Source organism: Notechis scutatus, chromosome 3 (assembly GCF_049901735.1).
Source record: "Notechis scutatus isolate UNSWTSFEM ecotype Mainland chromosome 3, rNotScu1.2, whole genome shotgun sequence".
In the NCBI taxonomy this organism is placed as follows: domain Eukaryota; kingdom Metazoa; phylum Chordata; class Lepidosauria; order Squamata; family Elapidae; genus Notechis; species Notechis scutatus.
The window spans coordinates 173148568-173163724 of record NC_142011.1 but is presented as its reverse complement, the minus strand read 5'-3'; the positions used below and the strand labels follow the sequence as shown (position 1 = coordinate 173163724).

The 15157-nt window shown below is 35.2% G+C and overlaps 1 non-coding gene across 1 annotated transcript; it reads left to right on the top strand.

Annotated features, from left to right (window-relative positions):
* Positions 1–14600: 14600 nt before the first annotated feature.
* LOC113430072 (U6 spliceosomal RNA) lies at positions 14601–14708 on the top strand. Its single transcript, XR_003373148.1, has one exon. It is a non-coding gene; the product is annotated as a U6 spliceosomal RNA (small nuclear RNA).
* The last annotated feature ends 449 nt before the right edge of the window (positions 14709–15157 follow it).

Below are 15157 nucleotides of genomic sequence, written 5' to 3'. Positions count from 1 at the left end.
ATACTCCAATGCAAAATAAGACACATTCCTACATTTTTACAGTATGCTGCAGGTTATGACAAACCAAATCATGATACCATGTACAGTGAATAGATAAATTACTATTATTTATTTAAGAAGTTCAACTTCCCATTGATATAAATTAAAAAATACATTCTTTGTAGATTTACAATATGGAAAGAAAAATATGATATGGAAAGAAAAAGAAAAAGGGAGGGTATAGGGAAGAAAGCACAAAGTAAATTCTCAATCATTATACATTCATTCCTAAAAACTGTTTTAATTAAAATAATTCAGGGAGTAGAGAAATAAGATGCCTCTTATCCAAAAACAATGCAAAGGTCTTCTGCCCAGTTTCTTTCTCTGCTACATTGTGATGGGACAACAAGCATATCTTTTTCTATATCAGAGCATTTTCTTCTCAATCAACAATACCTCAGCCTTGTTTCTTTTCACCAAGAGATGCCAATGATTGAACTAAGGATCTTCCGCATGCAAAGCATGTACCTTCCTACTGAGCTATTGATCCAAGTTATAGACTCCAAAGTCTATTGATCTTAGACTAAGTTTAGTTCCCACAAGATATCATAGTGAGGTCTTTGAGATTTATTGGCATCCAGAGCAGAAAATATTGTTGGTAAAAGTATCATGTATCAGATCATCAGATCATTCATAAAATAAACCATAATACTTATTTTTCCCCCTTTAATGAATTGTTTCTCAACTGAAGCTCAAAGCACAGGAATTAGAATTAGAATTCAAAACAGCATTAAGCTAAACAACAATAGCCAATCATCCCTGAAGGATAGGAAACATCTGAGGAAGTTTTTTTAGCTGACAAGGGGTCAGCCCTAAACCCAGAGGACCAGTCACAAAAAGCCCCCCAGGTGGCATCGTAGATGCAGTTCGTGGAGGGTCGTCTTGAGGCCTGAATAGTTTGTATGAACCTGGAGAAGAGATGGATTTTCCTCATGGATCTTGATTATGTGTCTGAATGGTCAAACAGTTGGCAACTCCAAATCTCAACCAACAATTGTTCTGTCTTACACATTGGTAAAAAAAAATCAATACACCAAATACACGCTAGGCGGACATGACCTCATTGACGACCCTCACTCTGTTAAGGACCTTGGAGTACTCATATCAAATGACCTAAGCACCAGAGTTCACTGCAACAGCATTGCCAAAAAGGCTTTAAGACTTGTAAATCTAATCTTATGAAGCTTTTCCTTCAGTAATACTGATTTGCAAACTAAGGCATACACAACCTTTACTAGACCAACACTTGAATACAGCTCCACTGTCTGTAATCTGCACTGTATATCAGACATTAATACAATTGAACGAGTCCAGAAGTATTTTAGAAGAAGAGTACTACACTCTTCTGTTTGCAACAGAATAGTGTACACCACCAGATTTGAGATTCTAGACTTAGACAACCTTGAACTACACTGGCTAAGATTGGACTTAAGTATAGTACATAAAATTATCTGTTACAATGTCTTACCAGTTAATGAATATTTCAGCTTTAACTACAACAACACAAGAGCACACAACAGATATAAAACTTAATGTAAACCACTCCAAACTTGATTGTAGGAAGTACAATTTCAGCAACAGAGTGGTCAATGTCTGGAACTCACTACCTGACTCTGTTGTCACATGCTCAAACCCCCACTCATTTACCTTGAAACTAACCTCTATTGACCTCACCCCATTCTTAAGAAGTCTGTAATGGGTGTGCATAAGCACACAATCGTGCCTTCTGTCTCTGTCCTATTGTCCCCAATTATTCATACCTATTTCATGCATTTATACTTAAGTTTATTCTTATTTCTATTATATTGTAAGTGTAAATCAAATAAAAATAAATAAAAGTTCAGTTCACAAAGAGACTAAGGCAGGGATGCATTGCTTCCCAGGCCAAGAGCAGTGACCATACTTCCAAAAGTAGTGAGTTGGACCAGGATAAAAATAAATCTAATTTACATGTAATTAGAATAAAGTATAAACTAACAAATTAATTTTCAATCATATATTCACTTTTATTTCTCTCAATAAATACTGATATTCTTCTCATACAAGTACTTGGATGCATTTCTGCATTGTTCTCGTGATCACTCCCAAAAATTATTTCCTGTCTAACACAATTTATGGCTATTTGAACCGTAAGTTCAAAGAACAACTTTAGGACTATCATGAGTTTAAGGACCACAGAGGAGGCTGAGAAAGGATAAGGAAACATGGCATAAATCCATCAGCATTCAAAATCGGAGCATTGGATTTGTTTGGACCTTGAATCCACCATTAGAAAGATTATTTGGAAAGATTTATTGCAGGAGACACCAGAAGCAAAGTGAAGCTCTTGTAAAGCTATTACTAGCAGTTTGTCTACTGAGACCAATGTTTGATATTTTTTTCTTTCAAACTCTTCACATAAAGACCTACCTCCACCCCCTTTTCAAGTAGGATGAGCAGACAAGAAGAGAGACTACAATTTTGTGATTAACTGTGTGGGATTTTAACCAGAAATTTATGGTGACTTTCCAGTTGCAGAACTTTTTTGTTGTTGTTGAAAAAGACTGTTTTGGATTATTGTATCCTCACAATAGAATACTCTTTGCCTATTTAGTCTCACAGAAACTGAAAAATGGGGTCTGATGAAAAGATCTTGTGAGGGATTAGTGCTAAAGTTTTTACCTGGAAAATGCTAGACATTCAAATCCTAGAAAATGCTAGATATTCAAATTCTCTGGCCTTGGCTGATACCTCTGTTCTCACCTCTCACAACAGGACTGTCTAAAGTGTATGGTCAAATAAGTCAAAATGTTGGACATGATGGTCTGGCTTTTTTAAAAAAGAGAGTCACACATAAAGAAATCAGGCATACTATCGTGCCTTTTTTTTTATCCCACTCTGCAAATATTCCTGCTTCACCTACACTAGTCCTGCTGCAATTTCTGGGTGCCAATTGAAGAGGTATTAAGAGAAACTTATTTTTCTGTAGTCATAATTCTCTAAGCCTTGAACCTATTTTTTTTAATACTTATTGTTGCTTTTCCTAGAGGGGATCTATGATGGAAGCCATTGTCATACACATGGCTACACACACACACACACACACACACACACACACACATGGACATTAGGAAGGGAAAGTAAGCCATTTCCTCCTCTTCAAGGCTGCTCTTCCTCTTCAGAATGAAACACAAACAGCAAGCACTTTTATGTCCATGCTGAGCAATGGGACATATCATTTTCAAAGCAATTCCAGCTCCAAATCAGGGAGTAAGTCTATCCTATATTTGAAAATCTTTCAATTGTACAGGTTCATTTTGTACCATCTCTTACAATTTATTCAACTAAATATTGGAAAATGTAATATACTCAGAAGAATAAAATAAGACTGTGATTTTCACTTAGATTTGAGGGAAATGTTTAGCACCAGATCAAGATTTTCTGTTTTCCTTAACCTGGTTTTTAACATCTACTGCTAAATCTCACCTTAATCTTTGCTACATATTAATCTCATTTAAATACTAGAAAGATGCAAATGCTGTTGTTGAATGTTTTCATTTTACCATTAGGCTATTTATTTTTTGGGAATCAGGTTTTATGACTGCGGCAGGCATTTGTATTGCTTCTGTTCTACTTCTGGCTTCCAGATTACCTCCTTTTTGTTATATTTTGATTTCATTTTACATACTGTATGTTGTTTTAAGCATTCTAAGAAGTTCGAGGTGCAACATTCTGGGAAAAATAGGCTATTGGGCAACTAACAAACTACAAATAACTATGTCAGTAGAATTCATGCCTGCACAGTTCATATCTCTCATAATATGCTATATGTCCTCCCGTGCATTTAAATATTAATGAAGCTAGTATGGAATTCTACTAAAATAGTAGTTCCAATCTCCTGGTTTTTGTCCAATTATTTTTTTGTGAGAACAAAATTCCATCAAATAATAAAAGATTGTAACATTCATTTTATGAATGTTGAGACAAGTTTGCTGATGTATTATTATTGGTTTTTGAAAGTCACACTTTCTATAGCTGGAAAGCTTTGCTAGCTGCATAAGAGAGAGCACTTTACTAAGTCCCTTGACCAAGTTGTCCTCTGCAAAGAAGAGAGCTTTGAAATAATCAAACACTTTTCCATTTCCTTGTTTGAGATTTAGGAAATAAATTAGCAATGGAATTTGGAATGAAAAGAACCATTTAAAAAGGATGCAAAAATGAATATTTTTAAGATATAAGTTATGGCCGCTAAAATAATATCATCAGAAAGCAGGAGAGATATGCTGCCATAGAAAGCTAGTGGGATATATGAACACCTTGCTGGTCTTAAACCTAGAATAACCAAAGGCAAATCCACATACAGAAGTAAAATGCCCGTGATCACTGTAGTTTGCCTCTCAATCTAACCTGCTTAACAGGATTGTTGTGAAATTAAAAGCACTCATTGATTCCACACAGGCAAGCACACTAAAAAGGTGGTCAAATAAATATTTAACAATATACAATAAAGAATATGCAGATGGAACTGACTAAACCTGAAAACATTATTCTTGAAAAGCAAGCATGTCGCCCTGCACACTTTAAAAATACATCAGTAACTTTTCAGAATCTGTACCAAAGAGGCACTTTTAAATTTTAAACAAGTGAATAGATAAACAAGAGAACAGTGTTACTTGGTACACTCCTAGGAGATTCGGAGAATGTCACCAAGCTTGAAAGTGAACTGTTGAAATGAAATTTGTGTCTTTGTATAGGGTGAATAGCAGGTGAAGAGATACATATTAAGCCCCTTGCCTTAACATTTGTGCATTATGTTTATCTAAACGAGACAAAGTTTTTTATATATATATATATATATATATATATATATATATATATATATATATATATATATATATATATATATATACACATACACACACACACACAAACACACACACCAAACATAAACATAAACATAAACCAATATCTATGTTCTTTTCCTCTTAGATTTAAATTTACATTCAAATTATATTAATCAACTTTCCATGTCATGTTATATTATTATTACATCTTCGTTAGACTTTAATTTCAAATCCGCATTATCCTTTTAGAGCAAATCTCAGTTCTTGTTTTTATATATTCTCTACTGAACCAGGTGGGATAGTTCTAGGACATTAGTGCACCAATAATACCAAATACAGACCAGAAGGGTCAATAGCCCAGGTGTCAAATTCATGGTGTCATGTTGCCATCACGTGATGTTTCATGAAGTTTTTCCCCTTCGCGGAGCTGGGGTGGGCATGGGCTGCATGTGATGCATCTGCCCCTCAGGCTGCCAGTTTGATACCTCTGGTCTATATGATATGGTAGAAAATTCAAGATGGTGGATACCATACAGTCCCTTGTGTTTACCCCTGCAAAGAGATGAATTGGTCAAGGTTTCTCCATCACTTGATTTGTTTACCTTTCGATAACATTAAAAAGGAGCTTTGTCTCAAGATTGCTTTGATGAAGCAATGCATATCAACATTTTTTTAAAAAAAATCTTCTGCACGGTGACTGCATTAGAAATGGGAACAGCATCTCACCACCCTAGGTTGTCCTTTGGGGCTGCAAACCATCCAAAAGCAGCACTAGACATCTACACAAAAAATGACTTTTTCTGTAGATTAACCACAACGGAGAACAAATCACTGACCTTTATGTGGGTTGTTGGATTTCTGCCTGTGCATTGACCCAAAAGAGATGCTGGCAGAGGAGATTCAACTCTATCAGACCATGATGGGCTACTTCAGGGAAACCTGCATGGCATTGTGATAATTAATTTGCCTACAGATACCTTCTTTATAATGTCAAACAAAATGATAAAGCAAACAGGACATCCAAATCTTTGGAATCATGTTTCTTTTCAAAATGCACTCTTAGATTCTACATGGATGCCACAGTTAGGAAATAAAAATGGGATATGCTGCCTGTGCTACCTTTGTAAATGTGCTGTCTAATGTTTTTGTAATTGGAAAAGCACACTGGGGCAACCATTTTGTAAATACAGGTAGTTCTTACCTGCTTGTCTCTCTACCTCTATTTCTCTCTTCTGTATTCCCCTCTTCTGTTGCTTTCCAGTATTATACTTATTTTTCTTTTCTTTGGTTGTTTTTTTAAGTCTTAAATTCTCCATTCTCTTTCCCCCCTTTCCTTTTTCTTCCCCACATAAAATTGCTTGTTCATTAAAGATGGCTTCTTCTTTGTCCCAGTCTTCTTGTTTTGCAGTCATTTCTTGTTGTTTCTCATAGTTCCAAATCTCCATTTCTAAGAATTGAAAAACGAAGCCAAAAGAACCCTTCCCTTCTTGTGCATCTTCTTTGTACTTTTTAAGTTCCATTTTCAATTCATCCAGAAGTGATGCCATTGTATAAATTTTTAAACAACCACCCGATTGATTTTAGTCATTCAAATATAATAACCAAGAATCCAAAGATCACCAAATAATCCAAATACACGCAAGCTGTTTCGTTTTTGCTCTTTTTTTCCCACTTTCTCTTCCTGGGGTTACTATTTAGTTGCAAAGTTTCAGTTAAAATGTATCTTTTAGAAGTCTTGTTGAAGTTTTACTGTAGATTCTTTTTAATTCCAGGCAGTCACCTCCCTCTTCCAGATCTTGCTCTTATTCTTTTTCTCTCCCTTCCTGCTTATGAAAAAGAAAGTTTTTAATGTCCAGAAATCTTTATTATCCCTTTGGCATTGTGTTTTATTTTCAGCTTGATTGCCTATTGATGTCAAAGCAGATTTTTCCAATTTCTTATTTAAGTCTCTTAGTTGTCAGTATAGGGAAGGAGAAAGAAGAAGAAAAAGCCAAACCTTTCCCTTTTCACTTTCCTTCGCTGCTTCAGACTCTTCTTTGGGAGCGATGTTATTTTTTGTAAGTTTAAATTCCAGGGTACCTTAGTTGTTGCTTTTACAATTTAACCCGGTCAGCCAAAACTTTCACTTCTTATATTCCTCCTGCACATTCTTTTCCGGTCGAGTTCTTCTTTGAGGTGGCCATTTCTGACCACCACTGCAACCGCCTTCGGGAAAGGGAGTAATGGCCAGCTGAGGAGGAGAGATGCGGCTCTCCTTGACCCTGCTGGTGGTCTCCCCCCTCTTCACCACCTCTTCAGGGTGGCTTAGCCCCGAAACCAGCCGGCTCGGGGTGCTCCAGCGGCGAGCCCAGACTGAAACTGCGCACGATCACGGATTTCTGTCTGTCGCCGAAGCCCTTCAAACCGGAAGTTTCGGCTGTCCAGTGTCTTCTTAAAACTGCCAGAGATGGAGAAGCCAAAATTTTTATAAGAAGACTGATACAACCTCTAAAGAATCTTACTATCAGGAAGTGTTTCTTTATATGTAAATAATATTTAGATAGCTGCAATTTTTACATGCAATAACTAGACTTTGTTTTCATAGCTGTGGAAAACAATTTTAAGTATCTTCCACATAGCTTCCCTATATAGTATCTAAGCACATATCAGAATCAGAATAGAGCTGGAAGGGAGCTTTGTGATCTTCTAGTCCAGCTCCCTGCTCAAATAGAATTTCATATATCATTTCAGACAAGTGACTATCCAGTCTCTTCTTAAAAAACTCCAGTGATGAAGCACCCACGTCTGAAGGCAACTTTTCCACTGGTTAATTCCACTGGTTAATTTTCCTCATAAGTTTCCTCTCAATTTTTCTCCAGACTGAACATCTCAAGTTCTTTTAGTTATCTTCATGGATTATATCCTTAAGTCCACACATCATCTTTAATTAGCCCTTTTAAAATCTGCAAAAATTGTCAATATTTTTGGAAATGTGGTGTTCCAGAATGCTCATAGTATTTCCAATGTGTTTTAGTGAAGGGTGGAGACAAATAATAAATTCACATTTCTTTGATATACAGCCCAGACACCCTTTCAGCAACTTGTCATGTTGTAGACTCACATTAAATTTGTTGTCAATGACAACAGTAGCCATGAATTCTCCATCTCGAATGTGCCTATATAGTTTTTCTCACTATGTTTAGAACCTTACCATTTTTCTTATTAAAAGTCCTCTTGTTCCTCTTACAGCCATTTCCCATCCTGTCAAGATTAGATTGCAATTTTCTTTCAATATCCTAGGTATTGTCCAGACTTCCAGTTTTTGTCATCTATAGATTTGATAAACAGTCCATCAGTTTTACCCTCAAAATATTGAATAATGCTGGCTCCCAAACAGATCCCTCCAATGATTACTGCTCTATGATTTGATGTATAGTTGTTAATATTAACTCTTTGAGTATGATAAGAAAGTCAGTTATAAATTCAACTATCCAAACCATACTTTACAGTTCGCTAATGAGACTAATATGAAATCTTAGTAAAAATTGAAATCAGGTAAATTATCTTCAAAATATTTGCCTTGTTACTAAAAAAGTTACCCTGTCAAAGGAGGGGAGAAGATTTACCTCACATGATCTATTTTTGGAAAAAAAATCATATTGACTCATCAGTATTATCTTAAAAGTGCTTACAAATAAACTGCTTTATTATCTGCTAAAACATTTTTTCAAGGGATCAATATGCAGAAAGATAATTTCTTATTAATAGGATTGACTTTCCAGAATATACTGGATAATTCTGAAAATCCAGAAATTCAAACTGAATTGATAATTCAGATCAAAATATTTGATATCTGAATTGAATGAATGATTTGAACAAATGAATGACTGAATATATAGTTTATGAAAAGCTGAGAAGTTGCAATAAATCAGTGACATATTCAATTATAATTAATATTCAATTATACAATTATTCAATTATATTTCAATTATTCAACTATTTTCAGGTCACTCTTTCTAGCATCATCAGTTTTAGTTGATAGAAGGCTATAATTCCAAGTTTGAGAAAGATGATGCAGATTGGGTCTTTCAAAGTTGCTCAGCTTATAAATACCAGATTCATGCAACTATGTTTATTTTTAAGCAACTGTGGGAAAGCGTAAAAGGAGTAATATTCTACCATGTGTAAAATCAGTTCTTTGTTTTGAAATGATGAAAGACTTCTTCAATAGAGGAATCACCCACCCACATTTTCTGTTTTTTTTCCCTTCCTTTTTTTTGCATAGATATGCATGTCTTCAGAGAAGATGAAATAAAAAGAGGTCTTAAAAATTATAGTGATTTAATTTTATTTTGCCCAAGATTGACATTCTCCTGAGTATTTGTGAAAATGAAGATGAATATGTAGGGATCCATTTGGTTGCTTTTCCGCCAGATGGCCATTGCAGACGCTGAACTAAGCTGAACGGATTGATTCATTTTTACCATATTGTAGGCTGGCATTTACCAGAATTCACATCATTCAAGTGTTAACAATTTTGGTGCATTTTTACTTTCTGAAAGATGGCTTCTGCTTTTCTAATTGTTTTCTTCATTCTTTAATCCTTAAGGAGAAAAGCAATTTCCTCAAGCGAACTGTACCCCCTGTTTCCCCCTCCATAAATCATCATGAAGATGTAGTGAAACATGATCAGAGGCAAAATGCGAGAGACAGAGTCACACACAGAATGTAGTTTACAGGCCTTCTGCCAAAGAAGTTTCATTCACAGTTGAAAATGCATTGAGATAGGTGACCTTAACAAATATTCTTGAATAAAGATTGCCCTAATGTTCTTTCAAAATCCTCTGCTAAAATTGTGAGCAGAATAATAAGTGGATGATTTCTTTGAAGTATACCTTCTCTTCCTCCTTCTAGAATGGGAACACTTTCCCTTCCAATACCTCCACCCCATTTTTTTCTGACATGCTCTTTTCTGTCTCCCAAGCAGCACACTACAGAGAAGAAATAGGCAGTGCTTAAAAAGGATGATGTCTTCAACAACAAGAACAAAAATGAAAATTAGGTTGAGTAGTCCATGAAATTAGCCAGAAGCTTGCATATTTCTTTTATTTGTCTGTAAGGAAATGCCAAAAAGATGGGTGATAGATGTTCTTGAAAGCTAAGTTCATGCACTAGGGATCCCTCGATGAGTCAATAGATATTAATTCCAATAAAATAATGGGAATACCACCATGCAGTTCTGACTATTCAATCCACATTCTGCCTCTCGAACATTCTATAACACATTAGGGTTGTGTAAGGAGTGATTCAAAATATGGAAGCTTCAACTTGAACCTTTAATCAACAAAGATTCATAAATCATGATGTAGACTCATTTCCAATCAAGTGGCTTTTTTCCACAGCTTTTAAAATACTTTGCAGAATAAATGGCTTTTTTGCCATTTCAGTAAATAATATAACTTCACTTTCATATGTGTAGAATGCTGATGTTGCATATACTGATTTGTAACATTGACTTGAATAATTGGGTAGATTGTATAACGTTATTACATTCTCCTCTTATACACGATCTTTTAGGGTGGCAGACCTAACCGTTCCTTAGTCTTAATTTATTTCCTCAGTTTCCAACTTCTTTGACCAACTATAAGCCTTAACTTTGCTGTTTCTTCTGGTAACAGAATATTATTACACAACTTGAAGTTCAATTCAGCTATTTGCACTCTGAACATGGGTTTAAGTCAGATGTGTACTTTTTGTGAATGTAGCCTGCCTACCAGCTTCTTATGCCAGAATGCTAGTAGAGATACTCACAAGAAATAGTTATATGTTTTGGGTCTCTTATAGGATCAAATACTCTGCCATAAGGAGTAGAAATGGTCATTTTGGTCATTTTAAAGTAAAGAACAAATTGTAGGAGTATTCACTGAAGACTATGTACTGAAACTGGGAAAAGTATTAGGGTAATATAGCCATTCATAGATTCTGATTAACATTGGATTTCCAAAAAGTTAGAGAAAGCCCAGGTAAGGGAGAAGAACTTCAGAAAATGGATAATTGTGTGGAAATAGATAAAATACTTAGGAATAAATTTGTTCCAGGTATGATTCCTGACATCTGATTCCTGCTTGCTGTATATATATTTCTAAATAAAAGCTACAAAATGCCTTCCAGAAAATATTTTTTCTCTCTAGAAAATTTGTTTAATCTATAATACTAATGTGGAACTCTCTATTCCAACTCCTTCTTATGGAAAACCTAGGGCAGTCAGTGGCTATTTGTATAGACCAGCATGATCTGGAGATGTGCTCAGTGCATTGTTTTTAATTTTGCAGTTTTCTTTTGGTAAGTAAGATATCAGATGTTTTCCTATGAATAAACTCCTCTGAAATTTATCTCATTTAACATTGAAAGATGGTATTTTAAATGTATAGTTTAAAACAAGGAGAAGTGAAAAGGCTAAAATTTCTACCCAATATGGTCTATGCTATATAACCTTACATAGCACAGACCACATTGTGTTATATATACAGATAATAATTCTTCTTATTTTTTGACTTTTTAATTTCCAGAAAGGGACCACAAAGTGTGAGAGTTCTATATCACACTCCAAGGCCAAGAAGCACATGTCTCCTGGGAGATAGGTGGTAGCAGTAGAAACTACTGAGACACTAGCCCAAGGCAGGAGGTATGAAAATTCAGGGAACTCCTGAGAGAAGAAAACAGAGACCTCCAGTTTTCTCTATATAGACTTAGATGTCTATTACAGATTTGTTGCATCTAACCAATACATACCTTGGGATAAATTTTGTGTGATTGGAGCAATATATAAGCATAATCTTTGAAAAATCTTTCAGGACCAGCTCCTTGCCAGACCTATGGTCACTAGCCACGGTCATCCCCATCTTCAAAAAGGGAGAGCCCAGCCTAATTGAAAATTACAGACCAATCTCTTTATGTTGCGTCACCTGTAAAGTCATGGAATCAATTATTAACCAATCCATTATCCTCCACTTAGAGACAAACAACCTACCCTCTAACAAACAATTTGATTTCAGAAAAAAATTATCCTGTAATCTGCAACTCCTACACTGCAAAAACATATGGACTACACAACTTGATCAAGGCAAAGCGATTGACACTATTTACAGAGACTTCTATAAAGCCTTTGATTCAGTGGTACACAACAAACTACTCCTAAAACTAAAATCTTATGGCATCTCCAGACACTTGCATAACTGGATAGATGCATTCCTGTCATACAGACAACAAATGGTCAAAATAGGGAACACCCTATCAAATCCTGTACCTGTCAACAGTGGTGTCCCCCAAGGCAGTGTTCTAGGACCAACTCTCTTTATACTTTACATAAATGACCTCTGTGATCATATTAAGAGCAACTGCGTTTTGTTTGCTGAAGATGTAAAGCTATTCAACACCACACTGACAATACTGCTACCCTTCAAAAAGACCTCAACTATGTGTCAGAATGGTCAAACAAATGGCAACTTCAAATCTCAACAAATAAATGCTCTGTCTTACATATTGGCAAAAAAAATCAGAAAATAAAATACAAGCTGAATAATCAAGACCTTGTTGATGACCCCAACTATGTCAAGGACCTTGGAATACTCATCTCTAATGATCTAAGTGCTAGAGCCCACTGTAACTACTTAGCCAAAAAGGCATTAAGAGTTGTTAACCTAATCCTGCGTAACTTTTTCTCCAGTAATATCATACTACTAACTAGGGCATGCAAAATATTTGCTAGACCAGTACTTGAATACAGCTCATCAGGCTGGAATCCACATTACATAACGGATATTAATACAGTTGAGAAAGTCCAGAAATATTTCATGAGAAGAGTTCTCCACTTCTCCTCCTTCTCCTCTACTCGTAGCAGAATACCTTATGCCACCAGACTTGAAATTTTAGACCTAGACAACCTAGAACTATGCTGCCTTCGGTCCAATCTAAGTATAGTACATAAAATTATCTACTGCAATGAATACTTCAGCTTCAACCACAACAATACAAGAGCACAGAATAGATACAAACTCAAGGTAAACTGCACCAAACTTGATTGCAAGAAATACGACTTTAGCAACAGAGTGGTCAATGTCTGGAATACTCTACCTGACTCTGTGGTTTCTTCCCCAAACCCCAAAAACTTTAACCTTAGACTGTCTACTATTGACCTCACCCCTTTCCTAAGAGGTCTGTACATAAGTGCACCAATGTGCCTACCGTCCCTGTCCTATTGTTTTATACCTATTATACTTATACCTGTTATCTAATACTTGCTTGACAAATAAATAAAATAAATAAATAATGAGTGAGTGAGTGAGTGTCAGGATAATATTATAGTGGCTGGCTGAAACATTTACTATTTTTTTAAACACAGGGATGCATGTTACTTTTTCCTCTGCCAACCTTGTGTTTTATAGTTTACCAATCTCTGTGGCATTGAATTTCATTGTGTCAACCTGCTTCTGCTTCCATTGCAAGTCCATTAATTAGCATAGGTATGCCAACTAGCTGCAAATTTGATAGCATGAATTTTTTCCAATGGTGTAGAAGTTCTTCTCAGGATGGTCAGATTTGTTAATTGGCCATGTTTATTCCCTTATTATCTCAGAAAGTTTAGGTTTAGAAGTAGTAAAATATACTGTCCTACAAGAACAAATCAATGGTTATATTCAGTATCATGAGAAGCCTAGAAAGTGAATGAAGAAGTAGGAGATTACTTTTTAAACTGTTTTTATTTTTAAGTTGGGGTAGGACATTTTCATCACTGGTTCAGCAGTATTTAGGGTCCTTGTTGTCCCTGATATCCCTTCTCCATCTATGTAATCTGTGTGTTTACAAAAGATTCAGGAGCAATAATTTGAAAATTATTGTGGTGAAATTCTTGAAGAATCCGGCTAAAACGTTATATAGTTAATATCCTCCAAAGGATCTATCATCCTTTCAGATTTTATGCAATTTTGCCCTAAATGAAACTGCTTTAGACATTTTGATGTTTTCCCACTATGATTAATGAATGACCTTTTCTTTAAGTGAAATCTTAAATTTTAAAATGTCTCAAATAACATTAGTTTGTTCTTAAATTGAAACCTTGATTTGAGTCATTCCCTCTGAATCTTACATCACCAATTCATAAAATCTACTTTCTTCTTATCAAGTACATTTATATCATATTTAATATACTTTTATTCCCATCTATCCATCTATTATTCTGGAGATTTTTTTAGAAGATGTATTTTATTTTATTCTGAATTGCAATACTGTACTTTGAAATTATTTTAGTTGTGGACCTTTATTTCCAATGGTGCTAAAAATAATGCTTCTTCTAAAAATTCTACAGTTGTAGAATTTTTGAGGGAAATTATGAAGCTGGCCTTGGTTAGAAACAGATATGTCCATTAAAGAGTGTAAAGGAAGGCAAATAACAAATATGTAACATGATACCACAATGCAAACTTCATATCTTAAGTACAGGCATGCAATGTCACAACAGAAACTACCAGAGATGTAGTCTGTATTGTCAACGTCCATGCTTTATCATTTTTTTGGTCATTGTGGCTGGAAACTGACACCTATAGCTAAAAATTGAATGTTAGACAGAAAGTGCAAACTAGTAGTACAATATTTAGCCTTTATTACTTCCCTTTGTAGAATTATAAAAAGCAACAACAACATGGAGGAAGAAATCCCTGTGAATATGACCCATAATTTTGCCATTTTATAGTATTTTCTTTTGTGCTTGGTTCAGCAGCATGTATCCTAAAATTGGAACCATACAGAGAAAATTAGCATGGCCCCTGCAAAAGGATGACACACAAATATATATAGTATTTTTTCATAGTTGAATTGAAGTTGGCAGGCAGGCCATTTTGCTTGACTGTACTTGCCCAGCTGGAAGAAGCAATAAAAAAACCATGTCAGTAATGCACAAAAAACTTATAAGACCATGTCACCAAGTTCTCAGCTCAGCTTGAACAAGTTTCAGTTGGTAAGAGAACTTATGGCAGCTCTCATATGGAAACAAAATAGCATTGTGCCTATCTTGCTATTAACTGGTGTTTGGAAGATGGTTAACAATGTGATATCTATATAGGAGAATATAGGCTAGGAGAATTTTTTGCATTTAGAATCCAATGGCTTAAATGTTTTCAAAAACAGAATTATGTATAAGTTCAGCTTGTTACTAAACATTACTCCAACTCTTCAGTATGTTTGCAGACTAAAGTTTGAGTTTGATAACAGAAATCTTCTCAGAAAATACTAAGTAAATCTTAGCAATGTTACAGTATCTG